The sequence below is a fragment of the Hyperolius riggenbachi genome, chromosome 1 (genome assembly GCF_040937935.1).
Source record: "Hyperolius riggenbachi isolate aHypRig1 chromosome 1, aHypRig1.pri, whole genome shotgun sequence".
NCBI lineage: Eukaryota > Metazoa > Chordata > Amphibia > Anura > Hyperoliidae > Hyperolius > Hyperolius riggenbachi.
This window is the reverse complement of record NC_090646.1, coordinates 331119371-331133562: the sequence shown is the minus strand read 5'-3', so window position 1 is coordinate 331133562 and position 14192 is coordinate 331119371. Positions and strand designations below refer to the sequence as shown.

Here is a 14192-nt window from a genome sequence, read left to right as displayed (position 1 = left end):
CTGATTGCGTCGCACCGCAGATTCCCGACGACACGTCGCAGGGCATATAATGCGTGCAGGAAACAGCTCCTGCACGTGTTGATAGATGTGAAATAAGCCTTAACGGCATGCCCATGAGAGGTGCTCGGAGTCCCTTTAAAAAAAAAAAGGACAAAAAAAGTTTTGCTGAAACACATACTCCCGGGATGAGGCATTTTTTGGATTGCGGGGGCGTTTCTGCCTCCAATGTAAAGTATAGGAAAAACGCAGACCGCTCTGAAAAACGGCAGTTCAGAGCGGTTTTGCAGGCGTTTTTGTTACAGAAGCTGTTCAGTAACAGCTTTACTGTAACAATATATGAAATCTACTACACCAAAAACGCTTCACAAAACCGCAAAATGCTAGGTGAAACGCTACAGAAAAATAAGAAAAAGCGTTTCAAAATCTGCTAGCATTTTACGGATCTGCTAGCGGTTTTTGGTGTGCATCAGGCCTCCATAAGAGTTGCAAAAGCAGATAGGAACAATCACAGACTGATACACATGCAGGCACCTCTAAACCAGATGAGTATCTAATTGTATTGCAGACTCGCATGATAAATTTCACACAAATATTTAACCAAACTACAATTATAACTAATCACTATCTTGAAACAGTTTTAAAGAGATTACCCAAATGAACACAAATACTCATGGTGAGTGAGCAGAAAGGTTAAAACACTTAGCTAATTCAATGGAATCATCAAATTGAACTTTTTTCTACAGGAATTTCCACCTTAAAATTCCTAGCTCAAAGCACCTGATTTAACCCCTTGATACTTACATACTGAGAGCTGTTTTTATTATTAAGTTTACTCCCTGTTTATTTTTGTGTCTTATTTTGATGGGTTTCTAGCTTACAGGACAAGAAATCAAATGACTGACAGGATATTTACACTATACACAAAACTTGCTTTTTTTCCTTCATGGGATATGTTCATCATTTTCTCTACACATCTCAGCTGCTGCCATGGCAACCAGGCCTACTGAACATGGTGGGAGTTGGGCATCTGGTAAACTGAAGCATCACAAGCAGTATTTCTGAAAAACTAAATACAATAAGGTGACCAGATTTTTATATGAAAACTAAAACTGAACTATGTACTCAACAGTGCACAACAGATGCTTGTTCATGGAATCCACAAACACAATATGCTATCGCAGCTACTCAGTGCCGGGACAAGGGTCTGCAGCACCCAAGGCAGGAATTCCAAAGTGCGCCCCCCCCCCCCCCTTCCAGCTCCCTCCTCTGCACACCTGCAGCTCGGTCACAGAGACGGCTAGGGATTCCATCAGGCACTCTCCTCCGCCTGTTTAGTCCAGCCACAAATGCATGCTGAGGCAACTTGCAGGCAATGCTGGAGGGACCTGGCACCGCTGTCTCCCTCTGAACGACTTTCCCCGGGCTCTCAGAGTTTTTCTTTGCAAGCACCACTGTCCTGACCGAAGCGGCGATGTTGCAGGAAACCGGCACCGCTGTCATCCTCTGAACCAACCTTCTCCGGGCTCCCCGACAGTTCCTGTTTGTAGCCATCACGTGTCCTACCGGAGCGGAAGCTTGGCTCAGTAGTAACTGTGTGCCCGCCCACAAGCCATCAGAGAGCGGACAGGCATGGCTATAGCATGCGCCAGCGTTTTTTAGCATACGGTATGTAGCAGTCTGAGCAACACTGACGCTACAGCCATGCCTCTCTGATGGCAGCGCGTCTTGTGGGCGGGCACGCACGCAGTCACTTATGATCGGAGCTTCCGCTCCTGTCAGGACACATGGCTGGAAACTGTTGGGAAGGCTGAGGGAGGTTAGTTCAGGGTGACCAGGCAAGGGGACAGGAATACGCTCTCATGCCATTGCGCCCCGAGGCTGGAGCCTTTCCTGCCTCTGCCTCGGCACGGCCCTGCAGCTACTGAACATAACCTGCAATGATGTGTGTGTGTGTGTGTGTGTGTGTGTGTGTGTGTGTGTGCGCGCGTGCGTGCGTGTGTGTGTGCGAGTGGCTAGTGATGAATAATATTGCATCTGTTTTTAAAAACTTGGCAATTTTATCAAAAAAGTTTTTTGCACACCAAAACAAAAATTATTCTAAGAGCAGCACCAAACATGGTTTAAGATGTGTGATGGTCTAGACAGAAAAAAATGGAACGTGGAAGCAGAGACTTGTTTTAACAAGACAGCTTTAGTAGATAGCAGTGGTGCAGACATATTGGTTGAGCCAACAAACACCATAAAGTTCCTCGACCTCATGAAGAGAAAGTAATATCATACTTAAATGGTGCATTTTCAATGAAGAGGCAGCCATGCAGAATACAATTTTAGCATTTTGCAAATATAATGACTGATCCAGTGGTTAGAAATAGTAGGAAACATATTACAGTCTTGCAAAAATATGGGTGCAGGTGAAAACACCAGCTCCACATCAGCAGTAAATCAATTTGTTGTGGCTGCACAACCTATGAATATTTACTGTTCTACAAATGCAGCCAGCAGGAGATCCAAACAATTCATGCTGAAAACTCTAAATGTTAAATTATAGCACTGCTGTGAGATCAGGTTATGTAACACTCAAGATTAATGAGTCTAACTTTAGCCTGTTGGTTTACTTTCATTAAAACAAACCTGAAGCAAAAATTAACTGATGAGATCAACAATTATATTTTAAATTTTGTTTCTAAAAGCTAAACATGTAGGTTTAAAGTTTTACTGGCTCAAGTGGTTGACAAAAGTTGTTCAGTGTTTTCTGGCTACCCCACATACATATCTTAAAATGTTGATTTTTTGCCTGTTTCCTGCACTCAGAAGTGTTACTTAGGACCTTTTCCACCATAAATTGCAAAATGCAAACACATGAATTTTTTGAAAGAAATTTAGCTTGCAATTTGGGAATCAATAGTGCTAGCACAAGAATTCAATTGCGATTTTTAATCGAAATCGAAATGCATGAATGGAAATACCTACTTATGCAATTTGCAGACTCACAAATCACATGCATTTTACGATTCTGGTCCGTTCACTGCTAGCAGAAAAGGGTCCAAAGCCACACTACGTTTTATAAGCTCTAATTATTCATTAGTGAGAATTAAGGTCCTTTTCATGCAATGATACTTCAATGGGGCTTTCACATTGTTTGTGGTGTAGTGGGTGTAACGCAAAGCATGCTCTGCGTAAATCGGGAAATGTGCGTGGGAGCAGTGGCAGTGAAACATACTTCTACTGTACTGTGCTTCACCGAATGGTTGCACCTCACGTTTAACGAATGGTGCAACTTTTTGGCACTGTTGTGTTGTGAAAGCATCACAGTGCAATATGCACAGAATGAAGGAACCCTTACAAAATGAGGACATGGGGACACAAAAGAGGATGCAGGAGACAAACAAGGACACAGGGAGACACAAAGGGACAAGGAGGAGGACATAGGAGACAAACGAGGACACACCAAGGGGGCACTGAGGAGGACACAAGGACACGGGTGAAAAAATGGGGTACGGAGGAGGACACGATAGAAAAACAAGGACACGGGGACAAAAAAGGGGCACAGATGAGGACACAGGAAACTAACAAGAACATGGGGACAAAGAGTGACACAGAGGAGGAAATGAGGAGGACAATAGAGGACTCAGAAGAACACAAAGGGGCATGGAGAACACAAGGGGGTCAATAGAGGACACAGAAGGACACAAAAAAGCATGGAGGAGGACACGAGGGGGACAATAGAGAACACAACACAGAAGGACACAAAGGAGGACACAAGGGGGACTACAGAGGACACAGAAGGATACAAAGGGGGATGGACATAAAGGGACAGAGAAGGACACAAGGTGGGCAGAGGTGGACACATGGGGGGCACAGGAGGACACAAGTGCGACAGAGGAGGATACAGGGGGACCAAAAAGGTACAAGGGGCACACAAGAGGTAATGATTGGGATAAAACATCCACAAGACAGCGCTGTACCATGGACACACCAGGTCTAGTATATTTTTTTCCCTGATTTTTGTCCTCTAAACCTAGGTGTGTCCTATGGTTAGTAGCCTCTAATAGTCTGAAAATAAATAAATACAGTATATACTAGAACAGTGAGCCCCAGTAATAAACTCTTGATTCATGTGCTTAATACATTAGGTGCTGGGATGAACTGTTTTGCTTGGTGGATATAGAAATTAAATATGAACGATTCACAGGTAATATTATATATTCACTTGCATAAACATGATGGCACCCGGCCAGCACGTGTGTGATCATATTCTGATAAAGCACCTTGTGATTCTGCTAACCACTGTTTGGTTAGGGTATAAGGCAGGTTGAAATTTTGAATATTTTGTGAGCTCCACAAACATCCTGATAGCTTATATTCTACACAAAAAAACCTAGTGAATAGCTTAATGAGCTCTATTGTCAAAGCGACAGCAGAGCAAGTGGCCAGCAGCATCTGGAGTGCAGCGCAATCAGTGGTCACGGCGGGCCTGTGCAGTGCATTTACTGAAATGATGCTTTGGCAGGAATAAGCAGTCATAACCATGGCATTGATTTCAATTACTGTGGTCCGGAAGCAGTTAAAGGACAACTATCAATAAAAACAACTTTTTAAAAATGCTGTATGTTTAGGCATACATTACCAGGAGTACTAGAAGCATTTTTCTTCTTCACACTGCTCTGCCTCTTTGCTGTAAAATTATCTTGACATTTACAGATACAGAAGCTGATGGCCCTGCAGGACTGAACCATTTTCCTGCACGGGGGGGGGGGGGGGGGAATGCTACAAACCCCTCAGTGGATACTCTAGTAATCCCCTTGCTAAAAGAATCATATTCAGGTGGTGACAAGGGGTTAAGTTTTCAGCACTGTGTGTTTATTGGCTTCACTTTTCTGACATTATCAGTGTGTTTTTATCTCCCCTCCCAGCACAGAACAGCCAGAGCCTTGGAAGTTACAGGACGTGTAGCCAGAAGCGTAACATCACAATCAGCCAGTCAGAGTGGTGTATATAAATCTCATTGTCTAATAGTTATATTACAGCATGGAATCCAATATGGAATGCACCCAGCCTGTAAAGCATTTGGACATTCTGTAGCCGATCCCTGCTGCACCATGGGACCACAGGCAGATTGTGTATAGATGAGCTGACATCGGGGTCTACATGAAAAGGGCGCCGGGAAAAAAGGGCGCCTGGTGGAGCCCATATATACCAACTTCGGCTACAAAAAAGGCGCCTGGTGTAGCCCATATAAACTTCGGCTACAAAAAAGGCGCCTGGTGTAGCCCATATAAAAACTTCGGCTACAAAAAAACTCCGGGATGTGTTAATTACTATTCCCCCTCCAGACCGCCATGGATAATGGGGGAATGAAATAATTCGGCTTCCAGTGCTTGTAGCCCATAACAAAACTTCGGCTACAAAAAAACTCCGGGATGTGTTAATTACTATTCCCCCTCCAGGCCGCCAAGGATAGTGGGGGAATGAAATAATTCAGCTTTCAGCACTTGTAGCCCATATAAAAACTTAGGCTAGAAAAAAAGGCAATAATATGGGCTACAAAGGGGCACCTTGCTGTAGCCGAAAAAAATACGGGCTACAAAGGGGAGCCCGCTTGTAGCCGAAAACCTTGTAGCCGAAAAAATATGGGCTACAAAGGGGAGCCCGCTTGTAGCCTATATCAAAACTCGGGCGCCCTTTTCTACACCTTGTAGCCCATATTTCCAGAAATAACATTGATGTCTATGGTGGCGCCCTTTTCATACAGGCAGCTCGGGCGCCCTTTTCAACCGATCCCTGACATCGTCCTTTGTGTTATATGCTCTTTTATTTATGGACATACGGACATATCAGCAAAATTTTGGGGCTTAGCTCCTTTATCCAGCCCCAGAAGGGGGGATGGAGCGCACCTATTGGTCACAGACTGGTTGATTGTACTGTGGGTATGTATAGAAGCAAATGTGTTGTACTGGTCATTTGGGATCTGGACAGGCCTGATAAAGGAGCTAAGCCCCGAAACTGTCCTTATACCCATAAATAAAAGAGCATATAATGCAAAGGACGGATCTATATGCTATCTGTGTGTGATCCCATGGTGCAACTGGGATCTGCCTGAGCAAGTCGGAATGCTTGGGTGCATTCCATATTGCATTCCATGATTTTTGATCACTTGGAAGAGCACCAACCTATACCCACGATGGAGACCTCAGATGTGGCGGCTGCCACCTTCTCAAGAGGCCATGAGGATTGTTTCTGTGGTTACTACAGAGTCATCTTTCCTCACCACAATTGTATACGATCTCTGTACAATTGGAGAGACTACACAAAATTCATATTTCATTGGAGTTTCATCTGACTACCTTAGCAGAATATCACCGACTATGCCTGGGGAATGCATGCCAATGTCTAACCCTATCAAAACCCTATCATGTATCCCGGTGACCCTGTGTTTTACAACACGTGGGCTATGATCTGGAATAAGGCATTGTTTGATGCAATTGTGTTAATGATTCAGAGAATACGACAAGAACTGGTCCACTTTTGGGGGAGAAAAAGTGAGTCTTATAGTCCAAGAAATACAGTACATGCAGGCTAATTGTGGATCAAACAATATGAACAAATTACATGACCAATATCAATCATTTCTTGATCTCTCTTCTATCTTTTTACTTCTCACTTTGCAATGTATTAATTTATTTTATCACCTTTTTTGCTAAAGTTTCTCTTTAATAACAGACAGGCTAAGCATAAAAAAAGGAAATAGATGTAACCAAGAAGAATTCATTTTAATGTGACACTGGTTTCGTTTATACCTGGCAGAAACCAGGAGGTATGTGAAAAAGAAATTCACCACCTAAAGACGTCCCCCCCCCTCTTCCTGGAAACCTAAACCTAGTTTTTTGGGGAGCCCATCACCAACACCTGAGACAACACCAGGCACAACACCAGACACCAATCGGGCAATGAATGGGATGCAAACAAAACATCAGACAGTTCCTATGCCAGAGATCACAGACCAAGGCAACTCCGCAACTTTAGTAGTTAATACTGTATATCCTCTGTTAAACTTGCAAGAGAACAACTGATGGTGTTAAACTGTGGTCTATCTTTTTCGCCCCCCTACTTGTCTGATCCACTCACACAGGATATCGAATTGCATAGAATTTTTTGAATGAACTACTATGTATATACTCGAATACAAGTCGACCTCGTGTATAAGTCGACTCCAATATTTAACTCTCTTAAGCTGGAATTTTTTATTGACTCAAGTATTAGTTTACCCAGCAAAGTTACCGGCTGCACTTGGGGCACAGAGGGGGTTAATGACTGCACTGCATACAGTATTGCAGCCATTAACTCATTCTGTCCCTTAACTGCAGCCAATACCTCCTCCAGGCCCCCAAGTGTTGCAATTATTCACTCCCTTTTATGCAGCCCAGTATTTCCCCTGCCCCTTTTTTGTTAATTGTTGTGGCCAGGACTTTCACACCTGTGTTGTCTTGACATTTCCTTTCCTCAAAGTATCATTTACCACAGGGTAAATTGCTGCAAATGGGAATGTCACTATTAGTACACACATAACTCAGTGTGCTCAGTGTTGCTCATAACTGTACTCGAGTATATATAGTATACTATTTTTTCTCAAATGTGCCACACATTGACAGATCATTTGGGACTGTACTGGAATCAGAAGGTAAGCTAAAATTGAAAGATACACATCTTAGAAATAAGAGCAAATTTACTCTCTCTTCTTGCCAGGTCATTCCACCACTACCTCCGTTTTTAAACTGTTTAGTATATTTTATACTTTTGTTGGCACTTCTGTACAAACTATTTTTGTTATACTCTACCTACTTTGGCTGGGCCCTATTTAGCCATCGGAGAATCTGCCTGCAATGACATATGTATGTACTGTATGTCATTTTAGAAAAAAAAAGTAACAAGGCAAAAGAAGGAAAAAGACAGCAAAGGTAGGTCAGAATGAAAACAGTGTATATTTAAATGTAAAAGGTACATGGCAGCCTCCCTGGAGTTTGCCAAAAGGCACCCGAAGGACTCTTAGACCATGAGAAACAAAATTCTCTGGTCTGATGTGACAAAGATTGAAGTCTTTGGTGTGAATGTCAGGTATCATGTCTGGAGGAAACCAGGCACTGCTCATCACTAGGCCAATACCATCGCTACAGTAAAGCATGGTTGTAGCAGCATCATGCTGTGAGGATGTTTTTCAGCATCAGGAACTGGGAGGATAAAGGGAAAAATTACTGAAGCAATGTACAGGGACACAATGATAAATATATTGGACAACGCTGCAATTTGGGGATTATTTGTTGAATTTTTTAAAAAAGTCTATAAAATGGAGTTAATTGGCTGTAATACATCCACTAGCGTCTGCGCTCTATGTAGTATTCAGCAGTTGCCCTGTGATAGTCTCTGTTGTGTTGATAGATAGCACTCTTCTTCATTATCACAGATATCAATATGCCCCCTTAGGGATTGCACTCACCCAGCCTGATTGACCACTGCGAGATTGGTCAAATGATCGCTCAATATGTCTCCATCATCCGATCAGCAGGCCTGGAGGTAGGTGCCAAGTCTTCAAATGGTGATGTTGCCTCAGATGATGTTGCAAGTCAAAAGGACCTCATGAGGAAAGAAACATCTCATAGCATAATTCCGTTAGGGTAAAATCAGCTTTATTATAAAAGTTACTCACAAACACGTGCATTTTGAACAGTGCTTAGAGTGTTAACGGGCTCTCCCCCGTGCCTCCCGGACAGGCTCGTTGGATATCCGCGCAACCGCCGCTGACCTCAGTGCAGAACTTCCTGACCGTCCGTTGGCTCCACTCTATGTACAGGGACATCCTGGATAAAAACCTGATCCAGAACGCTCTTGACCTCAGTCTGGGGCGACGGTTCATCTTTCAGCAGGACAACGACCTTAAGCACACGGCCAATATATCAAAGGAGTTGCTTCAGGACAACTCTGTGAATGTCCTTGAGTGGCCCAGCAAGAGCAGAGACTTGAATCAGATTGAACATCTCTGGAGAGATCTTACCCCTCTCCTGAACGCCTAATGCCTATGCGCAGTGGGAGAGTGGCAGGCACAGGACCGTGTCACGACGATTGGCGTCATCGCGGTCTCGTGAGACTAACAGGACATGAGTGCTCGGGCGAGTTCACTGCAGAGGGACACAGGAGGTCACTGCAAACAACACGCCAGCCGCGATCCGAGCTGGCAGGCTGAATCTAACTAAATAAAAGGTAACATTGATGTGTACTGCACTGCGATCTAGCGCAGTGCTGTACATGGGGACAGAGCTGTCACTCAAATGTCCCTCCTAATGGCTCCCAATGTAATTACATGCATAGGCTGATGCCTATGCATGTATAATGTAGTGTATGGATCGCGATCTAGGGACAATTTAGGGGGAGGGAGGGGCATACTTAAAGTGAAAAAAAAATGCCTTTCTTTTTTAACCACTTGAGGACCCACCCTTTACCCCCCCTTAAGGACCAGCGCTGTTTGTTGGGATCTGTGCTGGGTGGGCTCTGCAGCCCCCAGCACAGATCAGGGTGCACGCAGACGATCAGATCGCCCCCCTTTTTTCCCCCCTATGGGGATGATGTGCAGGGGGGGTCTGATCGCTCCTGCCTGCAGGCATGTTGCGGGGGGGGGGGGCACCTCAAAGCCCCCCTCCGCGGCGAAATTCCCCCCCTCCCTCTCCTACCTTTCCCCCCTGGTGATCCGGGCTGCACAGGACGCTATCCGTCCTGTGCAGCCAGTGACAGGACGTCCCCTGTCACATGGCGGCGATCCCCGGCCGCTGATTGGCCGGGGATCGCCGATCTGCCTTACGGCGCTGCTACGCAGCAGCGCCGTACAATGTAAACAAAGCGGATTATTTCCGCTTGTGTTTACATTTAGCCTGCGAGCCGCCATCGGCGGCCCGCAGGCTATTCACGGAGCCCCCCGCCGTGAATTGACAGGAAGCAGCCGCTCGCGCGAGCGGCTGCTTCCTGATTAATCAGCCTGCAGCTGGCGACACAGAACTGCGTCGCTGGTCCTGCAGCTGCCACTTTGCCGACGCACGGTACAAGCGTGCGGTCGGCAAGTGGTTAAATTAAGAAAAAGAATGACTATCACAGCAGCTATCAGAGATCACCAAAAGAAAGCTCTATTAGGGGAAAAAGAGGAGGCAAAATTATTATTTTTTTCTTGTAAACAATTTTTCTTGTTTTAGAACAAAAGCGACAATACAAAACATACAAAACAAAACAAGGCAAAATTAATTTAGTTGGTAAATTGTATGACGCGCAGAAGACAGTGCTGCTTAGTAGCAGTAGCAACTCTACTTGCGATGCGTATGCCTGCAAAACGCATCGCAAGTGGAGTTACTACTGTTGTTGCTGTTTCTTTTAAATAATAAAGATCTGCTTTTTGAAAATAAACAACTTGTCTCCGACTGCCTGGGAGTTCGTCCACCACTACCTCTTTTTTAGCGATTTTAAACAGTTTTATCCTATTTGCCAACTCTGTACCATCAAACTCAATTGAGAAAAGGATGTTTCCTTAATAAAACCACTGTTCTTTTATATCTAATGTCACCACTGTCAATATATATGGGTACCTGGAATGACTCATCATACCCTTGTAAAGGCTTTGCCTAGCCCTTGCGGGGAAGGTTAGTCTTGTTATTGCACATTATATTATATTCATTGTTCTGATTGGTATGTTGTTGTTTTTTGTTTGTTTATAAGGTCAGGTCTTGTCTTTATTAGCTAAATATTAATAAAATTATGTATTATTATTTTGGAAAATGTGGAAAAGTGATGCGCTGTGAATATCTTCTGTGTGCTCTGTAGTTTATAGTACACTTCTTCTCTTTCAGAATCCTTTTCAGAATCCATAAACGTCTCTGAAAAGAAAAGAAGTACCACAAGTTACACCATTTTTAAAATAAGACATCCAGGCCTATTCCAATATGGGTATTTTGTGTCTTTCAGATTCTATTGGTTTTGATGACATTTTTGCAAATGTCATTATTATTTTGAAAAAATGTTTTTTTCCCAAGAGTGGGTTTTAGTTTGTGGCAAAACATTTTTTTCTTACAGATGCCTGTGTTATAAAACAGGGGTAAATGTATTCTCAAATTTCCTAGTTAAAATGAGGGCACATATGCCGTATTTCATGAATAACTGAGCATGCAGCAGGGCATTATACATGGCGTGCACATTTGGATTTTAACATGGCAGTTTCTTCCATTTTATTTTTTAGCATCGTTCTTTCTTTTGTAGAGTGCCAAATGTGTCAGAAGAGAAGACAGGTACCACAAGTGACACCATTTTAAAAAGTAGACATCTAGTCCTATTCCTGTATGGGTATTTTGTGTCTTTTAGATTCTAGTGGTTTTGATGACATTTTGCCAAATGTGTTGTTTTTTTTTAAATTAACATTTTTTTTCTTTTCAGTTGTGGATTTCAGTTTGTCACATTTTTTTTTCTTCTGATGGGTTCCTGTCCTATAAAGCACTGCATAATGTAATGCTGGGCATACATGGCTGCTGGGGAGGATTATCAATCGAGCCTGATTGCTCGATTGATAATATCCGACGTGTCCGATACCCCGCCGGATCGATACTTTGCTCGATACCGGCGGGGAGAACAATAGAATAAACGAGTGGCTGATTAGCAGCTGCCCGCGGGGACGAGCGGGGATCGATCCGCGCACACATGCAGACGAGCGAGGATGCGCCGGCATCGAGCCATAATCGCAGCCATGTATGCCCGGCATAAGAGTTAAAGTCATTATTATGCCAATTATGCCTTATTTAATTACTACTGTACTTGTGCTTATAGCAGACCATTATGCATGGCATGTGCGTTTGTACACTGTTGCACTGTCAGCAGTTCCTTACACCCAGGGCCGGATTTGTACTTTTTACCGCCCAAGGCCACATTCACCAGCTGCCCCCCTTCAGTGTAGGTAGCGATATGACCCCTTCCCTCCAGTATAGGTAGCCTGATGACCTCTCCCCTTCCCTCCAGTATAGGTAGCATGATGACCCCTCAGTATAGGTAGCCAGATGACTCCTCCCCTTTCCCTCCAGTATAGGTAGCCTGATGACCCCTCAGTATAGGTAGCCAGATGACTCCTCCCCTTTCCCTCCAGTATAGGTAGCCAGATGACCCCTCCCCCCTTTCCCTCCAGTATAGGTAGCCAGATGACTCCCTTAATCCTTTCTCCCCCCCCCTTTCAATATAGATAGCCAGCTCGCTTTCACACCGCAGCTGTAATCAGTGTCACTCATTTCTCCGCTTGTCTCCAGTACAGAAGCTTCCTCTTCATTTCCGTCTCCAATGCTGCCCAAGTCCATAGCCGCTGGTCACAATACAAACGTGCACAGAGAGCAAGGTGGCCGCTGCACAGGCGGTTAGCGGAAGAGTACCGCGGTCAGGTGCTCACCTGATCTTCCTGCATTGCAGCATTTGCAAGCTTGCAAATGCTGCACCAGTTTAGCCTGCTGCTTTGGTGCCCTTCCTCCTGTGGTGCCCTAGGCCATGGCCTAGGCGGCCTTGGCATAAATCCGGCCCTGCTTACACCTCAGATCTCATCTGACAGAGATCTGAGGTATCAAGAAGCATTTTAAGTGCAACGATGTAAATATTTACTTTTCATGTATAGAATTAATGCTGCTATTGGCTATAGCTGCATTCATTCATTGTAAAAAGTGATTTGATTGGCTCTGTGAACTTAAGTTCATATGCACCAATCAGTGGCAAGGATGCACCTGCAGGGGACTTTATGTTTTTATAAACTTTCATTGAATGATTTCTGCTATAGCAGCAATCATTCATTACAGTGGCGACAAGATTGGCTCTGTGAACTGTAGTTCACTTGCACCAATCATTGCCAAATGGGAACTGATAGGGTGTACGTGCACGATCGCGCCTGCAGTAAATTTCAATGGTGGATGTAAATTCTATGTCCTAGATCCTTAAACTTAAACTGGTTAAATTTGACTAGCATGTTTCTAGGAATGTTTTTAAAGGCATGTACAAAGACAGGTATTTGAAGAAAAAAAAAGTAAAAGGAGGGAGGAAACATTGTGCTGCTTGGAATAATCCCCCCCCCCCCCCAAAAAAAAAATAAAATCACACAGTGATTCCAGTCAGCTGTATTATGAGATTAAGTTGTAAACAGTAGCACCAGAATCTCTCACATGCTGACCTTGAAGCCACATTAAATGACCCTCCCAATTGATATAAAAATGTTCCTTCCTTTTTTAACGTACAATATTCTGCACACATTCCGTGCCTCTAGAGTCCTGCCAGTTCATCCAAACCTGACTTGTGCCTGTTATTTCCTGAATCCCTGATCTCATTACCTTGTCCTGTTCATTCTGATTCTTGTCTAGACTCTGTTCCTGCCTGACCTCTGGTACTTCTTCTGATCTGACTTCCTGTTGTGACACAGGGAGTGGATGGGGGAGTGCAGAAAACACAAGGGGAGGGAGGAGAGAAGCAGGAGCAGGCACACTACAGGCACACAGGCAGGGAATCCCCGATGGCAATGGGTCGGTGGTTCATATCAGCGGTTCATATCGGTGGGGGTTCATAAGTAGGGGATTCCCTGCATTTGCAGTATAAGACGCAGGGCCTTTTGTTCCCAATTTGTGAGGGAGAAAGGGTGAGTCTTATACGGCAGCAAATACTGTAATTAACACAGCCAGGACTTGTGCAAAAGCAGGGACAAGTTGTTTATTTTATTTTTAATAAAAGTCTATGGCAGTACCCAATTTGCCCAGAAGCCACATGAGCCCAATTCGCCTGATACAGTCATGTACACTGGCGTAGGAACAGGGGTCGTAGCAGTCACACTGGTGACCGGGCCGCAATCTTGTAGGGCCCGTACCGGCCCCTGCTCTCCGCATTCTCCTCTGTCCTCAGGCCCTGCGTTACAGCCACATAGCTCCGCCTCCAAATTGCGGGTAGCTCCACCCCCACATTTCGGGTAGCTCTGTCCCTCACAGGATCGTTCCTGTGAGTTGCTTGATTCTCTCCCCAAGCCCTGCCCCTGCAAATCCCATTGGCTGGCACAGCAAGAACAGAGGACAGAGCATGGGAGAAGATGGAGATGTGCCAGGAGCTCCCTTCCCCCAGACAAATAGAGCAGGAGGTTTGAGAGGTTAATGCTGTCTCCC

General features: G+C 44.5%; 1 long non-coding RNA gene across 1 annotated transcript; it reads left to right on the top strand.

The window, feature by feature from the left end:
* The first annotated feature begins 993 nt into the window (after positions 1–993).
* Positions 994–7058, top strand: LOC137549386 (uncharacterized). The gene is made up of 3 exons (XR_011026812.1): positions 994–1080; positions 4134–4192; positions 6805–7058. It is a non-coding gene; the product is annotated as an uncharacterized lncRNA (long non-coding RNA).
* The last annotated feature ends 7134 nt before the right edge of the window (positions 7059–14192 follow it).